The sequence below is a fragment of the Gekko japonicus genome, unplaced genomic scaffold (genome assembly GCF_001447785.1).
Source record: "Gekko japonicus isolate JY-2015 unplaced genomic scaffold, Gekko_japonicus_V1.1 scaffold39, whole genome shotgun sequence".
NCBI lineage: Eukaryota > Metazoa > Chordata > Lepidosauria > Squamata > Gekkonidae > Gekko > Gekko japonicus.
This window is the reverse complement of record NW_015169778.1, coordinates 1,337,312-1,345,628: the sequence shown is the minus strand read 5'-3', so window position 1 is coordinate 1,345,628 and position 8,317 is coordinate 1,337,312.

Genomic DNA, 8,317 nt, shown 5'->3' with positions numbered 1-8,317 from the left:
TTTTGCTAGTTTGTCTTTCTCTGCCTTCTTCTCTGCCATCTTTATGGATTGTTTACTTTTGTAAAAACTTGCTAAATTCTCTGAAAATCGCCCATATGCCTATCTGGTAAGTCTCTCAAAACAGATTTCAATGATTTTTCTTCTGCTCCCCCCTTGGTATATCGTTTTTTAGTTCATGCGTATGGGAGGGACCCCTCCCCCACTTGCTTTTCTCGCCGTTTCTGGGGGGGAGCTTTCTTTTTAAATTCCCGTATTTGCTTTAACCCAACTCACTGTTCATTGTTGGTCATACGACCTCGCTCAGAACATGTTTAAAACGCTCAATCTCCAATGCTTGTCCCAGTCAGCGGCTCTAGATCCATACGGACACTCAGCAGCAGGAACATTGGGGCGGAGGAGCACCTCAATTCCCCAGCATCGTGCTGGTGAAGAGGTTGCCCCTCAAAAGCCCCATGGCTAGGAGCCTTTTGCCAAGGCTCCAGGGGTGTGGTGACCCGTCGCTCCCCCTCCTATTTGCTGGTGTGCAGATCACATCCCCGGGAGGTCCGGGAGATGCGTCTGCCAGCGTGTCGTCATAAACCGGACTGAGACCTAAGATTTGATAGAATGAAAAAGGTACTTTTAGGTACTTAGTCAGCAGAAGCAGAGATGCAGGTTGTTCCTCCAACTCCCCCAAAAGTCCAACCTGAAGAAACTAATTCTTCAGTTTTTCATTTTTCTGCTATGCAGTCTGTTAGAAGACAAGGGAAAATAGGTCATTGAGGCAAAGAGAGCTTCCACGGAAAGGTGTTTACGCCACTTTCTAAAGCCTGGGGAAAAACAGAAGCCAACTCCTTTGGATGTTAGTACTCCTCCCCTTTTTGCACAACAGAAGTCTCCTGGATTCTTTTTTTATTCCCCCAATTGCTCCAAATAAAACCTGTGAAATTCACAAGCCAAGTGAGAAGAGGGAATTGGATAGAAAGTGTGTTTGATAAGAGCCAGTTTGGTGTAGTGGTTAAGTGCGCAGACTCTAATCTGGGAGAACTGGGTTTGATTCCCCACTCCTCCACTTGCACCTGCTGGATGACCTTGGGCAAGCCATAGTTCTGTCACAGCTGTCCTCGAAAAAGAGCAGTTTTTGTCAGAGTTCCCTCAGCCCCACATAACTTGCAGGGTGTCTGTTGTGGGGAGGGGAAGGGAAAGGAGTTTGTAAACCGCTCTGAGACTCCTTTGGGTAGTGAAGGGCGGGGTATAAATCCAATCTCCTCCTCCTTTTCCTCCTCCTTCTCAACTGATCAGTGTTTCTAAATTAGCAGCTGATTTGATTACATGCCTGCAAGTGTCCACACCTAAATGCTCATTTAATCTACTTTCCCCCCTGCCCCCCCCCAGCAGCTGATCTGCTTCACAAGTGCCTTCTCTTAAGTGTCTTTCAAACTTAGTTGACCCCCTGCTCAGATAACTGACTACCAAAAATGAGAATGAGGTAATGAGAATACTCTCTTGGAACCTATTGGGCTGGAAGGGTTGCCCATTGGATGTAGAGATTGTATATAGACTAATGGAATTCCAGGTGATCCTGCTGCAGGAAACTCGGGAGCAGCATCCCTTTTATTTTCCTAGCTATAAAATGATCACACATCCAGCTACTGTAGTGACTGGGGGGGGGGATGACCCCAGGCCGGGCTGGCATGCTTTGTAGCTACCTCCCTTGACACTAAGGTTTTAGAAATCGACTGTCAGTTGTCATTCTTACCAGTTCTTTTAATTCTTTAAGGTCTGTTCTTTGTACTTATCTCTATCCCTCCAGGTAGCTCAGTACAAACTCTCTATTCTAATTGGGCAGGATTACACTGCCTACTTGATGGACTCTTCATGAAATTCCCTAGAGCTAAGTTGGTTTTTTTTTTTAAAAAAAGGAGGGGGTTTTAACACTAGGTTGGGTCCCTCAGACTTTCCTTGGTAAAATCCCAGAGTTATCTACTGAATGTAGCTTACCGGGGTGTTTCAAAAGAAGAACTAGAGATCAAAAGATCAACCAAGAAGGGACTCTATTCGAACTGGTTTAGTAATGTTAAATGGACAGCTGGGTCTTGATCCCCTTGGAGAGTTTACTTTTATTTCTATAGTAGCGTAGATTATTGCTTAGTCAATTTTGCTGCTCTTCCGTTACTCACTGACTTTGGAATTGGAGAGTTCTTGGGTGGTGACCATTTGCCCCTGATAGCTACTTTCTACCTACCCAGTCGTCTTTATTTAGCAAAAGGTCCAATGGGCCATTTGGAAACACAAGGGAAGATTCTGAGAGCTGTTCTCTGGTCCACAACCCTAGGTTATCTTCTTTTTTTAAGTATTTTTTTTAATTTGAAGAACTTCGATAACAGTGATAACAGAAACATTATAACCAGCTTTAGATCCAGAAGAGGGAATTAAATATACCTGAACCATTAAATAACATTTATATTTTTTCTAAGAGAGAAAGCATATAAGGTACCTCCACCGAGTCAAAAGCTTTAGCAAAGTCAAGGGCAAGAATAACCGATTCAGTTTTAGTGTGATGACTATGTAGAATAACACTGAGTGTCTGTCTCACATTGTCCACCAGGAATCTTTTCAGAATAAAACCCATTTGATCTTCTTTAATGTATTTTGGGATAACAGTTTTCAGTCTGTTGGCTATCATGGCAGTGAATATTTTTGCATCATGATTGAGCAACGCAATTGGATCAAATGAGGCCAGGTCAGTAAGATCTTTATTGCCCTTTGGAATTACAATTATGGTAGAGACCCTCCAGGACGACGGCTTTCCCCCCTTTTGTAATACAGTATTGCAAGTTCATAAAAGGTGCTCAGCTAATATAGACTTGAAGCACTTATAAAATTCGGATGGGATACTATCTACACCAGGGGTTTTGTTATTTTTGTGTTCTTAATAGTGTCCAATATCTCTTGCATTGTGAATGGCTTATCCATCAAAGTTGCATGATGGAAATAACCTCGTGGTTTCTACCGGCCATGGGGGGGGGGGGAGAGGATTAGCAAAATGTTTAGAATGTTGGAGACGGGACTCAGGCAAAGCAGCCAGTGGATAGGGACAGATTCTGAGTGACACGCCAGGGCGCCAACCAATTCCAGAGCGTGTGGAATGTTCTAGAGAAGTGCCACCACCATTCGGCTTTTATTTATAAGGGAGATATAATTGCACTGAATTGTATCCACCATAAGAGACCCAGACAATCCTGTGTGTCAAATTCAGCTCAGAAACGTATCTAAGGATGGTAAGAAGAGTTTACTGGAAGCACATTCTTGTCCGCCATGTACTGCAGTAGACGATACCAAATAGACTCGAAGCGAGAGGGCACGGAGGGTGAACCCCTGTTTGAAAGTTGAGTAATATTTGTAATTTTAGCAAAGATAATTTGATCCCATATTTTATTATGCCAAACCTAGAGAGTCGGAGGAGTGCCAATTTCCATACAGAAGCAATTGTTATTCTTGCCGCAGCTAGTAAAATTGAAGTGAATTCTTTAAGAGCTGCTGTCCCAATCATAGGTTCCAACAGATTGAGAAGATCCATTTCAGGATTGATTGACAAATTGAGTAGAGTAATCTCATTGATTTGTTTGATGACTTCACACCAAAAAGGATATATTTTGGGGCATTCCCACCAGCAATGGTAATAAGAACCTGTGAGGCTACAATTTTTCCAGCATAAGGTACTCTGGGAAGATCTCATTCTATTCAACCATTCTGGAGTGTAGTACCAGCAGGAGATTCTTTTGAAAGACTGAAGTAGAATATTAAAACTTTTTGAAGAGTTTGCCGGTGAATTCCATATTTTTTTCCAATGAGAGTCGGAGAAATCTGCTTGCCATTGAAGCTGATGTTTTAGAAGAAAGTTTCCTTCTGTATCTACTAAGATCGTATATAACTTGGCCATCAGCCCTTTGAAGCCATCAGTATACATCAATAGAACCTGTTCAAAGGCTGATTTAGGTTTGCTGAATACTCCTTGCAATGTTAGGTTTTCCATTAAGTTTCTTAGTTTGTAGGTATTGGTGCCAGGGGAGTTGTATATCCAAATGTAAGTCGAAGTAGGCTTTTTCATGTATCTTCCCTTGGAATATGTAATCGGTTAGATGTGGGAAGCCCGGAATTCTACATATCTCAAAGACTTCTTTCTCTTGTGTGGGTGGAAACCATGGTTGATTGATTAGAGCAGATAAAGAAGAGATGCCTGATATTAGCCTTTTTTTTACTGCGCTCTATGGCTGCAGAAAGGAAGGGGTTAATGTGAAGTGTTTTAGGATGACAAACAGTTAGCATCCATATTATTTCCTGCAATGTGAAGGGTTTTGCATATTCTTGCTCCATCTGAACCCAAATTGATTGGGAGTCTTGTTGTTGTATTTGGATCACAGTTGCCAATGCCAAAACATGACAATAAGTGCGAAGCAATGGAAAACCTAAACCTCCCGTAGAGTTTTCAGTCTGTTGGCTATCATGGCTGTGAATATTTTTGCATCGTGATTGAGCAACGCAATTGGATGAAATGAGGCCAGGTCAGTAAAATCTTTATTGCCCTTTGGAATTACAATTATGGTAGAGTCCCTCCAGGATAACGGCTTTTCCCCCTTTTGTAATACAGTATTGCAAGTTCATAAAAGGTGCTCAGCTAATATAGACTTGAAGCACTTATAAAATTCTGATGGAATACCATCTACACCAGAAGTTTTGTTATTTTTTCTGTTATTAATAGTGTCCAATATTTCTGGCATTATGAATGGCTTATCCATCAAAGCTGCATGCTTGGCAGTGAGACGATGCGTGAAAGAGGCAGCACTCAAGTAGGAGTCAATATCAGGCAAGCTTGGATTATCTGAACTATAAAGTTTATTATAGAAGTCCACAAATGAATCAGTGATTTGTTTAGATGAAAAGCTGAGATCACCATTCGGTTGTTTTATCAATTCAATGACGAATTGTCATCTGTTGTTGACCCTCCAGGTCAGCAGGCAGATATTTTTTGGAGACTTGACCCAATGTTGATGTTTTAGAAACAACAAATTCTTTTGGATTTGCGTGATTTCCAGAGCTTCAAGTGCTTTCCTTTCCACTAAGAGTTTCTGATACGTTTTCTCCCCCCCCATGTGTTTATGTTCCGCTTCTAACTCTAAAATCCGTGTCATCATTTCTGACCTGATACGATTCTTTTCCTTCCTTAGATGTGAGGAGATCGATATCATGGAGCCGCATATCACTGCTTTCATTGAGTCCCAGAGAATCAATTCCTGGCCATGTATTTTCCCTAAATTCTCCAAATCTTCATTATCTAGGTTATCTTTTGAAAGTAATCTTGGACTCAAAAGAATGTAAGACTTTTTATACATTGATAATGAGTATCACTGACCATAGGAAAGGGATTGGTCTCTTTTCTAGATGGATGGGAATTTTCTATTTATTTTTACTTAAGCCATCTGTTTGTAAAGCAGTTCCAAGAAATAATTGGTTTGACAGAGCTTGTAGGGCTGCTAAATGTCTGGTATGCCATAAATTGCAACTTATGAGACAGCTTCAGACCAACAGTTCAGTGAAAGATCTCCTAGCTGCTAAGGGTGCTTATAACTGAGTTGTGAAGGAAAAGCAATCTGCTGCCAGAATGAGATCCTGGCAGAAGCTAATCAAGATTTCTTGGTATAATGAGTCCTCTAGATTCTGGTCAACTGTTTCCTCTTCTTTAAAAATTAGAGGTAGTCTCATGTTATTACTGCTCAGACTTGGGTGTCACATTTTTCATCATTGTATTATAAGTTGAAAAATGGTGACATTCTAGATGCCACAATGTCTCTTGATCTTCCAGAATGGCAGCCAGTCCTATGTTCAGAGATAGCAAACCTTATTCAAGGCCTCCATACTTGAAAGGCTGCAGGCCCTGATGGTATTCGAGCAGAATTTATTATTAATAACATGGACTGGTGGGTACCTCTTTTGGCTAATGTTTTTACTAGAGTGAACTCTATTGGTATGATTCCCCCTCAATGGCATTCTAGTATAATTGTCCCACTCCATAAAGCTGGAGATAAGGATAATTCTAAGAACTATTGACCTATTTGTTTGTTGTCAGTTGTAAGTAAAATCTATACTGCATTTCTGTTGAGCAGACTTCAGTCTTGGATGGCCAATTCTAAGACCATGGGCCCAGAACAGTTGGGATTTTGTAAGGGACATAGTACACTCAATCACTGTCAGGTGTTATCCCACTTAATTAGTAAGGATGTCATTTCAAGGAAGGACTTTTTATATACAACCTTCATGGACCTTTCCTATGCATTTAATTCCATATCTAGAAGCTGTCTATGGGCCAAATTGAAACAGACCACAATTGGCAAGTGATTGTTGTGGTTGATTTAAAATCTCTATGCTGATTCTATTGTCCAAGAGCGGTGTAATAGTGAGGGTCACTTAACTGCTCCCTTCCCCATCTTTCAGGATGTCCAACAGGGGTGCCTTCTAGCACCATCTTTATTTAGTTTGCATTTGTCTTATTTGCCAGGGTTTTTTTTTTTACTGAACCTTTTACTGCACTCACCTGTATTACTGGACATCTTAGTCCCTCTTTTTCTTTATGCAGACAATTCAGTTTTACTGTCCCAAACCCAGATCAGTTTTTGTCAGGCTTTGAAAAGGGTCGCGGTGGCGCAGGGAGTAACAGCACCTGCAGTAACATCTATAGCGAACAGCCATAATGGCTGTTCGAATCCCCACCGCGGCCGGAGTGGGCTACCGGCCCCAGTCCCAGCTTAGTACGCTCAATCACTGTCAGGTGTTATCCCACTTAATTAGTAAGGATGTCATTTCAAGGAAGGACTTTTTATATACAGCCTTCATGGACCTTTCCTATGCATTTAATTCCATATCTAGAAGCTGTCTATGGGCCAAATTGAAACAGACCACAATTGGCAAGTGATTGTTGTGGTTGATTTAAAATCTCTATGCTGATTCTATTGTCCAAGAGCGGTGTAATAGTGAGGGTCACTTAACTGCTCCCTTCCCCATCTTTCAGGATGTCCAACAGGGGTGCCTTCTAGCACCATCTTTATTTAGTTTGCATTTGTCTTATTTGCCAGGGTTTTTTTTTTTACTGAACCTTTTACTGCACTCACCTATATTACTGGACATTTTAGTCCCTCTTTTTCTTTATGCAGACAATTCAGTTTTACTGTCCCAAACCCAAATCAGTTTTCATCAGGCTTTGAAAAGGGTCCATACTTATTGTCTGCATGAGGAACTTTACGAAAACTAAAATAATTAAGTTTTCATCTTGCTCTTCGACCAAAAGAGAGACATGGATAGTTAATGGGTGGAAGATCTCGCAGGTTTCCTTTTTTAAGGTATTTGGGTGTTTTATTTCAGTCTACCTTGTCCTGAAGATGTCATAAACTATTGGTCACTCAGAAGTCTATGGCTATTATGAAGGCAATTTTGCATTTCTTTTTTTGTAATGGGGCACATCATATCCCAGCTGCTGTTAAGGTTTTTAACTCAGTGGTGATTTCACAGCTTTTGTATGGTGTCCCTATATGGATTTCTGCTGTAGATGATTCTATAAACAGAGTGCAGTCCTTGTTCCTTTGGGCAATTGAAGAGCTCCCAAGGTGCATTTCATCATTGCCCCTTCATTATAAATTTGGTCTTACCTCTATGGAAACCTGTGCCTGGATACATGCCTTTAGTTTTTATTTCCATATATTTTTGAGGACCCTGAGGGCAAGGGTGCAGACTTTCCAATTTTTGGGGGCTGGGCCTGGGCCAGAGGCATTGCTATGCTAGGTCCTTAAAAGAACCGAGACCCAGTGATATCATAGGGAGGAGCCAGTGACATCACAGGCCAATGTCGCTATCTATAGAGGTAGAGCCATGTGGGATTTAGGAAGGTGCTCCCCAGAAATTTAGGGGGGCCTGGGAACCCTTGGGAATCCCCCAGCCATCATGCCATGTGCATGACAAACAAATGGTCACAAATTTGAAAGTAAGGAGGGCAACACAGAAAAGCCTGTAGGGGAACATTTAAAAAATTTTCCTGGACATTCATTTACAGGAGTCCTATTTCTGCCTTATACATAAGGGTGACTTCATACTGAAATTTACTAAATTATGGCATCATAGATGCCTTCGTTTGGTAAATGCAGGGTTGCAGTCTCTGAGCCAGAATACCAAACAGTTGCTGTGCACTCAATTTCTGAGCAATGTACAGAGTTCAGAGTAGCAGCAATCTTCTTCTCACTTCAAACTCATATCCTACAAGTGAGTACAATTACAAGTCCCAGAGCACTGA